The sequence below is a fragment of the Crotalus tigris genome, unplaced genomic scaffold (assembly GCF_016545835.1).
Source record: "Crotalus tigris isolate CLP2741 ecotype Arizona unplaced genomic scaffold, ASM1654583v1 scf7180000018184.2832721, whole genome shotgun sequence".
Classification (NCBI taxonomy): Eukaryota; Metazoa; Chordata; class Lepidosauria; order Squamata; family Viperidae; genus Crotalus; species Crotalus tigris.
This window is the reverse complement of record NW_024096871.1, coordinates 2,456,927-2,472,436: the sequence shown is the minus strand read 5'-3', so window position 1 is coordinate 2,472,436 and position 15,510 is coordinate 2,456,927.

Below are 15,510 nucleotides of genomic sequence, written 5' to 3'. Positions count from 1 at the left end.
AGTGGAGACAGTTAGAATTAGTTTATATTTTATTAATTAAGGTTATTTATTTAAAGGAATTGTATTTACTTATTCATTTTTAATTAGATGATTATAGTTAACTCTATTCATTATAACTGTTTAGTATTATATAAACTATGTTTATTCAATATGTACATCCAGACGGTAGTTTGCTTGTTAAAGCATGATATTATTGTTGGGGGTTACCCCTTCATTGTACCTTTCCCTTATTCTAACCCTACCATATCCTTAATTCCTTATTCCTACCCTTTCCCATATCTGTGTTTAACCTATCCTTTCCCTACCCTATAAAATCTAATAAAATATTTATTAAAAAAGGAATAGTGTTTATAAACATGTGAGACATAATTTCATAAATGAAACAATGTCCACATTTTTATAGTATTGTAAAGAAATATGTTTAAAATAATTTTCTGTGGACATAACTAAAGAAGAGTTAGTGCTATTTAGTAGTCATGATTTATATTATGGACAACATTTTGAAAAAAAAAAGCTATTCAGTATAGGGACTTCCCTAGAGAATTAAATAAAAGGGGCTAAATAAAAGTTGCAATTTATTGTGTTGTTGAAATACTAAGGAATATTTTATTTATTATTTAATTTCTGTATTCTTGTTTAGTTAACAAGAAACTTTAGTAAACAAGAAAATTTGTTTCTAATGCAAATTCGGTAGAAGATAGATAGATAGATAGATAGATAGATAGATAGATAGATAGATAGATAGACAGACAGACAGACAGACAGACAGATAAAGATGTGTAAGATGTCATTGTTTGGTGATAGGATTTGTAACAAGCCAATCCCATCTTTCTTATAGAGTAGTATTTCTCAGCCTTATCAACTTTATGATTTGTGTATTTCAGAATCCAGAATCATCCAGCTAGCCATTTTGTAAATTTAGAAATAAATTCATTTACATTCTCCCTCATACATGCAGGCGAACACACATTCAGCCTGGATTGAAACTGAGCATATATCAGAAATGTATAATTGGGAGACATTTTGGAGATCTTGTAGTCTACTTTTTTTTTCAGTTGGGGGGGGGTCCCTCTCTATAATGGGACAATTCTGGACCCTTTACAGGGTTATTATTATGGAGAAAAAAATATGCAGGAGGGAGTATACTACAGATGCTGCTTTGAGAGCTTGACAAAAAAAATATGATTGACTCAATCAGGTAAATAAATATAATATAAGATACTAATGAATGCCAGGCAGTGGTGGATTCAAATATTTGAACAAATACCTGAACACTTATTTGATGCAGGCCTGGGCCTCTGAGACCTAGAACGGACTTCTGGAAATGGCATCCATGGAATTCCGGCGGGCTGTTCTAGGCCTGGGAGGCCTCCTCCGTGCCTCTCAGGCCTAGACTGGACTTCTGGAAGTCAGCCGGTTCTCTGAATGCAGCAAAATTTAGCTACTGATTCTACCGAACTGGTGCGAACTGGCTGAACTCCACCACTGATGCCAGGATTAATTCTGGAGCATTTGGGTATGTTTTATGATCCCAGATTAGTGGAGTTGGACAAAACAGAACAAGCTCTAAGAGCTAAAAGCACACAGGAGTATGTAGAAGCTTTGCTAACATGAGTTTTCCTTTGTTCTCAAACAAAAATCAGAGGCATTTGGGTAAAGAAAACCTCATATTTATAATAGAAATTGAAAGGAATAAATGACATGTTGTCTTTATAGTCAGCATGTGTTTGCAATCGCTTCCCCGCTTCCTTTGTTTTATTGCTTGCATAGCAGATGTTTGTAGCATTCAAAACCATCTTTGTGAAATGTGCAAATTGGCTGGAAAGCAATAGGAAATGTCACGGTCATCCCTAAACCTAACTGATTTAATCAGATTGTTGTGTCCCGAGCCTGCAAAAGCAGGCTTGGGACGTTGCATTGGTCTTGGGCATTCCAAAAGCTGCCCAGGATCAAACTGAGTGTTGCCGGCTTTGTGCGCATGCGCAAGGTGTGAAAACGCCTGATTGTTACTTTGTGTTGCCATTGTCCGGGTCTCTGGACATATAAAGAGGCCTGTGCACCTGAGTATTGATTGAGGAGGAATAAAGAGCTGTTGAACTTTGCCATGTTTATTCATCATTCACAAGCGAACGGAGTATTTAACACTGGCGACGAAGGTGGGATCCTTTGCAAACTAAAGAGAAAGTTTTAAGGACTTACCAAGAAAGTCCTGAAGAGGGAAGATGGCGTCTGAATCAGCGTCCCAGCCTGCCAGCATAGCGTTGCTGGAGGGTGAGCTCGGCTAAAGGACCCTTTCCCCAAACAGAAGTTTGCAGAGGAGTGAGTGGTGAAAGTAGCAAAGGTATGATGGCGAAGATTGGTCGTTTGTCTGATTTTGATGTCTCACACCCAGAGAGATGGAACTCCTATGTTGCAAGGGTGGAGAATTACTTCAGAGTAAACCAAATTAGTGAGAATGGCTTGAAAGCTGCAACTCTTTTGTATGTTTGTGGACAGGAAGCTTTTGAAATTGCAGAGAATTTGGTGGCCCCTGCACCTCTGGAGTCAGTAACGTATACTGATTTGAAGAAAATGCTAAAGGAACACTTCCAGCCAAAGTTATTTGTTATTGCTTGGAGGCATGCGTTTGAGCAGAGAGACCAGAGGCCAGGTGAATCTGCTACGGATTTTATTGTGGCTTTAAGGCAAGCAGCCAGACCATGTGAGTTTAAGGATCTGGAAGAGAGGCTGCGAGATCGCTTTGTATGCAGTTTAAGGAACAGAGACTTACAGCAGAAGATTTTTGCTAAAGAGTATGTGTCTTTCCAAGATGCTCTACGAGAGGTGACAGCTGAGGAAGCAGCAGGCAGGGCTGTGAAGACCATATGGCCCACCAAGAGCCCTCCAGAGTCAGCTACCGTCCATCAAGAGGACGCTAGAGAAGAATTGGAAGTGGATCCTGAAGAAGAGGTGGATAGACTTCACGAGCCAGCTGGAAGGAGGCAGAAGGAACGTCCGGACAAGGCCCCAGCATCTCTTCAATGCCTCGGGTGTGGAGGACGCCACAAACAAGCTGATTGCAGATTCCGCTCCGCCATTTGCAGAGCGTGCAGCAGGCAAGGCCTCATCACATCCGTCTGTTTGGGTCACCAGAAGGTACAACCTCATGAAGAATTGCGTCTGAAAGGTACCAGGGTCCCCAGCCAACATAAGGTGGGCTTCTGCACATTACTCAGCTTCTTCTTAAGCCCCTTAAGAAGAAGCTGTCACTCAATTTAAGGCTGCAAGGGGTTCCCTTATCAATGGAGTTGGACACTGGGTCTACTCTCTCCATTATTTCCATTAACACATTCAAAAGAATATGTAACTGCAGTGGCCTTCAAGTTAAACTCAGGCCATCCAATCTAATCCTTACAGATTTTCAGAATTCTATGGTGTGTGTTAAGGGGGAGGCCACACTTAAAGTGCAACATAAGGATTTTGAAGGTCCCCTAGATGTGGTGGATGTTGGGAGTGAATGCACAAGTCTTATTGAACTCGATTGGTTCGAGGCCCTGGGAATCCAGGTCACTGGGCTGTACCATTTGCAAACGTTAAGCCTTGCAGAAGTCTGCAAGAAGTTTGCAGATGTGTTTAGTTCAGAGTTAGGATCCTACAAGGGACCCCCAATTTCACTACGGTTAAACCCAACCATCACACCCATCAGGGTTAAGCCTAGGAGGGTATCTTTTGCCCTCAAAGGCAAGATTGATGCTGAGCTGGACAAACTGCTCCAGCAGGGCATTTTAGAACCTGTAGATTCTAGTCCATGAGAAACCCCCATAGTAATGCCTCTAAAGGCTAATGGGGACATAAGTATATGTGCAGACTACAATTGCACACTGAATAAGGTGCTACAACAGCACGCTTATCCAGTGCCTGTGGTAAGTCACATTCTGGCCTCCCTAAAGGGGGGGGCGCATTTTATGAAACTTGACCTGGCACAGGCCTATCAACAGCTACCTGTTGATGAGGCAGCTGCTGAAGCCCAGACTATTGTAACTCACAGGGGGGACTTCAAGGTCAAGAGACTGCAATTTGGGGTAAATGTAGCTCCTGGTATATTCCAAAGTGTCATAGAAAGCACACTTCGAGGTATTCCTGGGGTCTGTCCCTACTTTGATGATGTCCTCATTGCTGGGGAATCATCTCAAAATTTAGCAGAGAGATTAAGGGCTGTGTTGCTTCGTTTTCGAAGAACAGGCCTTAAGTTAAAGAAGAACAAGTGTAAGATAGGAGTCACTTCTACTGACTTTTTAGGATTCAGGATAGATGCTCAAGGCATTCACCCTGCTGAATCTAAATTGCAAGCTATCCAGCAGGCCCCAAGCCCTAAGTCTAAAAGTGAGCTGCAAGCCTTCATGGGGCTATTAAACTTTTAGCATGCATTTCTCCCACATAAAGCTGTAGAAGCAGAGCCTTTACACAGGCTCTTAGACAAGCAGGCCTCTTGGCAGTGGACCAAAGTCAATGAAAAGAGTTTAAATGAGGTTAAAGCCTTGCTCGCTTCTAATGCTGTTTTAGTGTATTTCAATGAGCAACTGCTTGTTTGCATCTCATGTGATGCATCTTCTTATGGGGTTGGAGCTGTACTCAGTCATCTGAAGGCTGATGGGACGCAGGACCCTGTGGCCTATTATTCAAGGACTCTGTCTTCTGCTGAGCGAAATTACGCTCAAATTGACAGAGAAGCCTTGGCCATAGTGGCTGGCATTAAGAAATTTCATGATTTCTTATACGGCTGCCATTTCATGGTCTTTACTGACCATAAGCCTCTGCTGGGGCTGTTTACCACTAACAAACAGACCCCACATATAATTTGTCCTCGCATGCTGAGATGGTCCATTTTTCTGTCAGCATATGACTATACATTGGCCCACAAACCAGGAAAAGAAATGGGTCATGCAGATGGCCTGAGCAGATTACCCCTGAACCAATTAGAGCCAGCTCCAGCTCCATCCATTAATATTCTGTCCATTCAGGAGTTACCTGAGTCTCCCCTCAATGCTAGGGATGTGGCTGCAGAAACTGCCACTGATCACACACTTACACGCGTGCTGACATGGGTGTTGTCTGGGTGGCCTGACAAATGCCCAGATACTGAGTTCCAAAGCTTCTGGCTCAAGAAGCATGAGTTTTCCACTTTCAAGGGTTGCCTGTTATGGGGTAGCAGGGTAGTAATTCCAACCTCATTGAGGTCTAGAATCTTGATCTCTCTGCATGAGGGACAGCCTGGCATAGTCAGGATGAAAGTGTTTGCGCGCAGCCATCTTTGGTGGCCTGGTCTCGATAAAGCTATCGAGGCCCAGGTGCACGGGTGCCAAGTGGGCCAACAGTCCTGTCCTGAAATGCCTCAGGCACCAGTACATAGGTGGGAGGAAACTCAAACCCCATGGTCTAGGGTGCATATAGATTACGCTGGGCCCTTTCAGGGGCAATTCTTCCTGGTTGTTGTTGATAGCCATTCCAAGTGGCTAGAGGTTGTTCCTGTTTCCTCCACTACTACTGCCAGGACCATCCAGGTGTTGAGAGGAATTTTTGCATCACACGGTCTTCCAGATGTTCTGGTTTCAGATAATGGCCCCCAATTTACCTTTTCTGAGTTCCAGGCTTTTCTTCAGGCCAATCTAATCTGGCATGCAACATTGGTTCTCTCCACCCATCCTCCAACAGACTGGCTGAAAGAATGGTGCGCACCACCAAAGATGCACTCAAGAAACTGACTTACGGTAATTGGCATCACAGGTTAGCAGATTTCCTGGGTTCGAGGGACAGTGTTCCAAGAAGGGTCCATTGTGGACCTGGGGACTTCCATCCCTCCAAGGTATGCTGGTTTGGATTTAGAGGGTCCAGCCAATCAGCAGATGGGTGGGACAACTGGGTATTTGGGGCAGCAAGTCCTGGTCTGCCTAGCCTGATAGGCAAGCAGGTGGGCCAGGGGTCTCCGGGAAATTTAAGGCAGCCACACACTGCTCTGCTTTGCCTGGTAGGTGAGCAAGAGGGCCAGGTAATCTCTCCTGGCCTTAGGAGGTCGCAGCGGGCCAAGTGCTCAACTAAACATCTTAGAGAGTTTGCGAAGTTGCTGTCAAGTTCCAAGGGTTCTGCTCGTAGGGGCCCTAGTCAAGGGTAGGTTATTTTGTATTATTTTTTTGATTTCGGATAATCTATTCCCTAACAAGGTGAAGGGGTTTTGCCTGAGGGTAGCCTTGAATATCCCACATTCCGTGCATTTGATTTGTGGAACTATATAACACTCTCCCCAAGGTATGATGCACTTGTGTGTGTGCAGATATGTTCCATCTAGGGGGGAGGGGTGTTGTGTCCTGAGCCTGCAAAAGCAGGCTCAGGACGTTGCATTGGTCCCAGGCATTCCAAAAGCTGCCTGGGACCAGACTGAGTGGCGCCGGCTTTGTGCGCATGCACAAGGCATGAAAACGCCTTGTTACTTTGGCATTGTCTGGGTCTCTGGACACATAAAGAGGCCTGCGTGCCTGTTGTTTTCATTCGAGTATTGATTGAGGAGGAATAAAGAGCTGTTTATTCATCATTTGCAAGAGAACGGAGTATTTAACAAGATGACAGCAGCTTTTTTGAAGTGTGTGGAACTGTGCAGGCATCATGGGTGAAGATTCCTGGTTGTTCTAACCATCTGAAAAAGAGGTTTAGTACTGTGGAGCCATCTGCTTCTCTAATTTCTTTGTATATGCAAACATTATGAGGTGAAAAATTTAAAGGTTCAGTTTAATCAATTACAAAAAAAGTGTTGTGATAGACATTTCTTCAATATTTATATAACCATCCACATTCAATTAGATGAAGAAAATGTCTTTTATTATTTATTATTCTTTTTAGCCATCTGCAGCTTCCTTGGCTTCCCATATTTCAATAGCATTTCTCTCTCTCTCTCTCTCTCACACACACACACACACACACACACACACACACACTTTCCTAGATGTAGATTTGGAAACTAAAATAAACTTGGTGTTAATTTTTCATTAACTGATTGAAATATTCCACATGAATTATAGACAATTTATTTATATTAGCCAAGTTATATTTGCAATTTAAACTCCTTGGCCTGCTTTTGCTACTAGAAACAAACCCTTTCTCCAGATTACTCCTACTTTTGTCTGAGTTTTTCCTTATCATATAAGACATCAGTGTCCCTTTCTGTCGATTAGAATCATACTCTGCTATAATGAAGATGTTCGTGTATTCTGTAGCAAAAAGACTGATGGCAGCCACTTTGGCCTAAAATGATTAAGGTAAGTGCCAAAACATTATTAAGGAAATTTTCAAAAAACTTAAAATCCCTTAAGAATCAGAAAGAAAACCAAAAGTTTCATTCAGAACGGAAGAAAGCTTCATTAGAAACTAATGTATTTTCTCCATAGTTTATTAATAGTAAGATATATTTAATCTCCTTATTGTTTGAAATAATATTTAATGGAATATGGTTGAAAATTATAGTAAAAATTCTGTCAATAGCTTGATATATAGATGGGTATATTACTTCAAGACAAAACTATCTTATTTTACATTAAAGAATGATATAAATAGTCCCTTAGGTACTAGACAGTTGAGCAAAAGAGGTAAGTCATGTTAGTTAACAGAGACTATAATTGTCTTTGGATATTTCTGTTGATCTGGGAAATTCAGGTTATAAAAATACACCTATGGCTTTGTAAACACCCTTTTGTGGTGAAAATAAGAAGTTGTTTTCTTTATAAGAATACCAGCGCAGCAAACTGAAATGTAATTTCATACTCAAATGTGAAAGTGACTTTGCATCCATAACCTCTTAATTGCCTTGAGACGTGCAAGACAAGATGCATTAAAACAATTTAACAATATTCTAAGGTTGCATAGAAGCAGCTGTGATGGCTTGGTTCTCCTGGGAAAATCACACCTGCTGACACAAATGCTGTATCAATTTAGCCAAGTTGGTGGCATATCAAGAAACAAAATAAAAATACAGGTCATTCTCTGAACATTTGCATTCTTTTTAATAACTAAATAAACAAACAGAATAAATGAAAACAATCTATGTTTGAAGTAGGAGAAGAGGAGCTGCTTATAGAATGACAATGTGCTAGAAAAATATCCACCTGGAACTTTCTTGAAAAAGGAATAGACAGCTTGAGAACATGAAAACATGTCTTCTGCAAGTTGCATGAAGATTTCTCTTGATCATGGTGCATCTGTGTACCAAATAGTGCATTAGCAGTTTCTGAAATATCAGCCATGCAAACAGTGCAAACAAGTCTTCAAGGTGACTTACACTAAAAACCACACACAAATACAGTAACAAATTGGTTATTCAGAATAAATAGCATGGAAGCCTACAAGTAGTATCAGGACTAAGCATTATAGGTGTTTTCTTGTTTTTTTTTCTATACAAAATAAACAAAGAGTAATTGGCAACTTTATTCTCTAGGGATGTTTATATATATTGAATTACAGGGAGATATATATTTTATTTACTTAACCCAGGCAAAATGAAACAGAAATATACATGCAATGAATACAGTTTCTGTTCTTTGGCAAGCACTTCTGTGTAAGAAGAAAACAATATTGTAGTTTCACTGATTTTAATGAGAGAATAATATTCAGTGCATGCTTTTAAGTTGTTTGGGTTCACAGATAGTCATAAGATGTGCTTCTAGCATTTATAGTTTTGATAGTCCTGGAGATTTTCCAGGGTTTTAGTGACCAGAAGTGCCAAAACAGTTTATATCCTCGATTAAGCCATCCTGAGTATAATTTAAATAACTTTGAAAGAGAACAAGTTCCAAATCTGCATTAAAGTAATTGATTATAGTCTTTTTCAAGCTTTTTGCCTATAATTTTTCTTTGGTCTCCATACAAATTGGATCTTTGTGCATTTAGATTATATGTTCTAAAATGAGACCAGGTGTACAAAGATGTATATATATAAGGGCTCTCTCATGCACTAGATTCTCTCTTAGGTGGAAATGTGCTTTTCATTTACATTTCTAGGCATCTACGAGCCATTCTCACAATGGGTCAATGCACAGATAGCAGGACCCAATGCCAGGGAACAGATCTGTGGCACACCAAGATGAATAGAATAGAATAGAATAGAATAGAATAGAATAGAATAGAATAGAATAGAATAGAGCAGGAAAACCTATACCATTTCAGAGAAGTGACTGTCCAGTCTCTTCTTAAAAATCTCCAGTGATGGAGCACCCACGATTTCTGAAGGTAAGCTGTTCCACTGGTTAATTGTCTTCACTTTTATGAAGCTTCTCTTTAATTCCCGGTTGCTTCTCTCCTTGATCAGTTTCCAACCATTATTTCTTGTCCTGCCCTCTGGTGCTTTGGAGAATAATTTGATCCCATCTTCTTTGTGGCAGCTTCTCAAATACTGAAATACTGCTATAATGTCACCCCTATTTCTTCTTTCTATACACTAGCCAAACATTTTTCATATGTTTTAGTCTCCAGACCTTGGATCATCTTAGTTGTTCTTCTATGAACTTTTTTCAAGGTGTCAACATCTTTTTTGTAGCATGGGGACCAAAATTGGTTGCACTATTCCAGGTGTGGTCTTACATGGGTTTTATAAGTGGTACTAATACTTCGTGTGATCTTGATTCTATGCCTTTGTTTATACAACCCAGGATTGTTTTAGCTTTTTTGGCTGCTGCTGCACATTGCTGGCTCATGTAGGACTCCAAGGTCTCTCTCACAATTATTGTTTTTGAGCCAGGCCTCACCCAATCTGTACTTATATCTTTGATTTGCCTAAATGTAAAACTTTGCTTTTCTCCAAATTAAAACTATTTTTGTTGGATAGGGCCCATTGTTTCAGTTTGTCAACATCTTTTTTAATCCTGAGCTTGTCTTCTGGGGTGCTAGCTATTCCTGCCAGTTTAGTATCATCTGCAAATTTGATGAGTTTCCTTTCTAAAATGATAACATTTTAAAAAAATAATTATACAGATTTAATATAATCTTGAGTATTCTAATTCAGACTAAATCAGACTGAAGGATAAATGCAACATAGTTTGTTTGGCCACAATATTTGTAATAACAATTAATTTACATACTACTAGAGGCACTGGATGAACAATATCATAATGAAATATTTTATTATGATTGCTTTAACAATCATGCATTTAATAATAATTACTATAATTATTTAATTATTGTGATGAATATTAATGTTTTTCCTCCCTACTCTAATTACCTGGGTGCCTAATAAATCACTGTATGTATGTATGTATGTATGTATGTATGTATGTATGTATGTATGTATGTATTCATTTATTTATTTATTTATTTTTGAGCCAAGTTGTGGTTGTAAGTTGAGAACTATCTGTATACACATTTTTTTTGTTATTTGAATATTATGAGTTCTATTTGCATTTTGGTTTTTGACAGAAGTGACAAATATTAACACAGGTATCAGAAGTAGAATTTTAGGATAGTTAGAAGAGAGAAGTTGGACTTGTATGAAAAAGACAAATATCCTTTGATGTGGCTTGAGGAAGGTTTCATTTACTTTTTGACATAGAGAATGGTATCAGCAAGTTGATAAATGAAATAATATTTGTGAAAATATTCCTTAATTATGACATCACATGACTTAATTTATTTGTTTTTTAAACATCATTTGGCTATCATCACCTGAAACCCTCAATTATTTCCCTTTACATAGTTCTCTACTTATAAAAAAATCAAATTGTGCTAACTGAAAGAAATCATCTCTGCCCAGACATAGGTAAAAGTCTTAGAATACCTACAGTGGCATGTGGCTATGATTCTTCCTTGGAGGTCTTTCAAATGAAAAGATTTTGCACAAGCATTCTGTGTGGCTCAACATATACTCATAGTTATGCTGACCATATGACTATAGAAGCCTCTTCAGAGAAAGCTGGTTCCCTCAGCTAGGAAACTCAGATGACTCTTGTCTCTTAGATTCAGACATGAGTGGGCAGGAGAAACCTTTACCTTTGTCTTTAGAGAATAAGTATCTGAATTCTAATATTTGATATTCTTTTACTGATTGTTCAGAATTTTAAGTTTTGTCCATGCCCTACTTTCACTGCTGTGAAAGTTCTAAAAGTTGAAAATACATTATACAAAACAGAAACATTAAAATCCATATCTTTGTTATCTGCGTCACCACTGTCAGATCCAAAAATGTAAGAATTAATTAGGTTGATTCAAGAGAAAATGTAATGAAATTCCAACCCATTCCCATTTCCATTATTTGCAGTGGGAGGAAGTAATTTCATAACAAATTAAAACAAGAATAGGAAAGGAGGGCATCAATTATTTTTGCTCTAGTTTCAATTCTAATAGTCTGTCAATAGCATAAGACCTAAGAGAATTCCAAAAGCCAGAAGTTCTCACTCATTATTCATACAATACTATATAAATAAACTGTTTTGTTTGTTTTGGGACTGCAGCTGAGAACTTTCAATGTTGTGATATTTGTACAGTCAAAGCTATTGGGATATGATTTACTCAGTAGACATCTGATTTCTTTCTTTACTCAATGGCAATTTCACTAGCCTTAAGTATCTCAAGTTGTTCAAAGCTGAAGCATTCTACTTTCAAAACTTCAGGTTGTTTCCTTCCCATCACCCACAGTCACTGCCCAACATAATTGTTTTTTATAGCTTCAGTAAATATTAACACAGTGGGGAAAAGGTGGATCGGGAGAGACTAGGTTTCAGCACCTGGCATAACAAAGCTCTCAAAATAAATGCCCTACTGTACATATGAACCATGCAGTCAGATGAATAATGGATGAGGTAAGGTCATGTATTTCCTTCTGGATTATATGAGTAGGTGAAGACATTATAAGCTTGCTTTAATTGCTATGTAAACACAGCCTGGTGAAAGCAAGTTGACAAGCATTTGAGAAAGTGATGATGGGATTTATAGGTTGCTCTCAAAAGCCTGTTTATTTCACTGTCAAGACTTCCTTACAAAATCTTCTCTAGCTGATGTTTATTCATTTTTGCAGCTTCTGACATAAAGTTCTTCATGGTGACCTAATCCAAATAAACTGATCCTATATCCTAACAGCAACTTTCACATGTGGGATATGAATCTCACAAAGCTAAATAAAACTATAGAATATACACTATCAATGGGTGTTGGTGAGGGAGAGGTAAGAAAAAACTCAAGCTGATGGTTGCCGTCTTGACATTTTTTGTGTGTTTTCAGCCCCTGTATATGTTGGCACCATTTCAAATGGAAATAATTCCTGATAGATCATGTCCATGTTTTATCATGTTTAATTATCTACATTTTATTACTCTTTTATAGGAATAAAGTTTGATTTTACTTATTGGTTAAGCAATTGTATTCTTGCAATTCATGCTACCTTACATACCTTAAATATGGTCTAGGACTCTATTCTTACTTGGTATTTTAGCTTTCCTTCTTTCATATTCTATGTATATACATTTATCAGCTACTTATTATTCCTACATTTTATTGTTCCTTAATAATTTTATGTATTCTGCCTTTTTAATAGAGATTCACATCTTCTGGGCTGGCTCCCTCCTCCTCCTCCTCCTCCTCCTCCTCCCTACAGTTCAAAAACAACAGAAAATAAAAGTGGACACAATGGCCTTTTAAAAGTAGAGTAGAATAGAGAATACAGTAGGAGATTTCTCCAGGTAAAAGATAAATTCTTTAACTATTTCTCAAGTAGGATTTCCCTTTCAATACAATGGTTGTATCACTCTTGAAGATGTCCCATGAAATGCATTTTCTTAGTTTACAAGGACTAGAGATTCTTCTATAGTACAAGAAAGAATGTGACCCCCTTGTATTTTAATACATAAAATAGCTCTTCATTTCTGAAGATTTCTCAGGAATGCTTTTCCCCTTTGAAAGAAAATTAAAGATAAATTCTATTCCATAAAAATGAATAAAAAGCGATATAAAAATAATGCAGAGAATTTTTCTGCTCAATAGTACAAGTGCAGTGTCCCTGAGGGAGGGTGGTGGAAGGGACAAAATCTGCAAGATGATGGACCTGATAGTATGATCAACCCCACCCTTTTGTATGTACATATCATATTGTGCAAGTATGAAAAGAGTAGAATTTGGATCACAGCCCTATACCTGCCGTACAGAAGATTTTGAACTCTCCTGTGGCTGTCAGTGAGTTGAAGATTGTGTCTCTTCAATCTATAGACAATTGTTAGCAAGAATAAGTTTTTTAATGTTTGAAATTAGCAACATTAGCAAAATCAAATATACTGGTGGGAGAACAAAAAGTAAATGCAAAAGACTGTGGGTTATAGAATAACTTCAGAGTTAAGAACAAAAAGAATTTGGAAATGAATGATTTGGCAATATAAAACTGGGTCTTTCAACCTTGGAGTGACTCCCACAAAAACAAAACAAAACTAACTAACTAAAAAAATTTCTGGGGAGAAAATTCAAAGAGAAGCAAAGATCCATTTTTTTTACTCAGCAATAATCTGAGTAAATGATAATCACCATTTATATAATATTTAGACATTGTTAGAAAAAAAGGTGATTTAAATAACAGAACATTAATAATTTTTAAATATACAAACATCAGTGTATGGAAACCATACAATGGTTTATAACAAGATAATGAAAAAAAAATAAAGAGAAAACAAAAGTGATTTGACTGGCAATGTAGAGAGCTTTGATCTAAAAAAACCCCTGATGTTTGTATCCCAGTGTATTTTATCATAGACAGTGATAAATGGGTACTGCAGTTTCTTTTTCTGGATCCAAGCTCCTTATCTTAACTATTCATTGACAAAGGAATAGTTGATCTTTGTTTCTATGGTTGCTGATATATCTTGTGGGTGCAGGAGAGTGGCTGGGGCAACTGAGATAAACACTTTATTTGGGCAGATAGCTTTGTGGAGATGCACAAGTCCAGGTTTTTGAGCGGTATTATTTTGCCAAGTCTTCCTTGCATAATTCCCACTCATTGTGTCCGTAGTTTTTTTTCAAACTAGGGCAACCTAGTACTAGTAGTTTCTCTAGCGATAAATTTTATCTAGGTGTATGAGAAGAAGTTCCTCATCCAGAACTGTTATTTTGTTTATCTAGCCTGCAAAGATAACATTTATTTGAATGCAGATATTGTATTAAGTTATGGCTTAATTTTGTTTCTAAATTAGAAGTTATAATTCTGTTTACATTCCCATATCCATAAAAATTGCAAACAGACTTAACTAAAAGAAAGATATATATTACAGGTATCTGAATAATAAGTGTTTTAAATTTTCTTGGGGACATAATTTAAAATTAGAGAAATAACATAGAAATGTTTCTCTTTGTACTGCATATATATAGTAAAAGCTTTGAGGAAAATGGCAAATCTCCTTGACATCTTTTCTCTCTGCACTGCTTTTTAGTGTAATCTTGTAGATCTTGTTTATATCTTATCAATCATCTTGCTATCCCATAGCTTTATTTAAAAATAACTTTAAAGGACAACAAATTTATCACAAATAACTCCATTGTTTATCCATGGCTTCAATTGTGTAAATAATAATGATATGATGATAATGATGATGATGCTAATAATAATAATAATAATAATAATAATAATAATAATAATAATAATAATAATAATAATAGAGTTGGAAGGGACCTTGGAGGTCTTCCTCTCCAAACCCCTGCTTAGGTGAGAAATCCTATACCATTTCAGACAAATGGTTGTCCAGTCTTTTCTTAAAAACTCCCAGTGTTGGAGCATTCACAACTTCTGGAGGCATATATACATATATCTATCTTTCATAGAAGAATAATTGGACTGTAATTCTATATATTAACTAGAATTTTACAACCTATATATAATGCGTCTATCTCAATTAACATTTTCCCTATAATTTGAAAAAAGTTAGTTTTTCATTAGAATATGACATGGACTCATAGAATTTTATACTAAATTATTTTCGGAATTGGCGGGCCCAATTTTTAATGTTTCATCTTTCTTTTTCTTTTAGTCCAGTTGGCATACATACATAATTTGAAATAGAAACTTTCTTTTTAATGTTTACAATTTATATCAGATTTCTCAATGGATGTCTACCTGAGTGACTTAGCAGAGGACATAAAGGTTCCAAACTGGAAAAGAAAGCAATCACAATTTTTAGGATAGAGATTTAAGCTATGGCAAAATGGAAATTATTGTTTGAGGTGATAAAACATGACTTTCAAATAGTTGGCCAATAAAGAAAGATGGTGGCAATAAAAATAAAATATACTTAGTAACCAATATAGGAGATTCTTCTCTATACAGAAATATTTGATGGCCTAATTGCCATAGAATTCCATTATAGTCATAACATTTGAAATAAAATAGTTATTTCATTCTTTTAATGCACCAGTTATATTTGAATGATGCATGTCATTCACAAAATAGTATATTTAGTCTTCTTTTAAATTAGTATATTTTAGCTTTTAACTTTGACACAAAGCTAAAATTTCTTCCTTTGCCCTCCT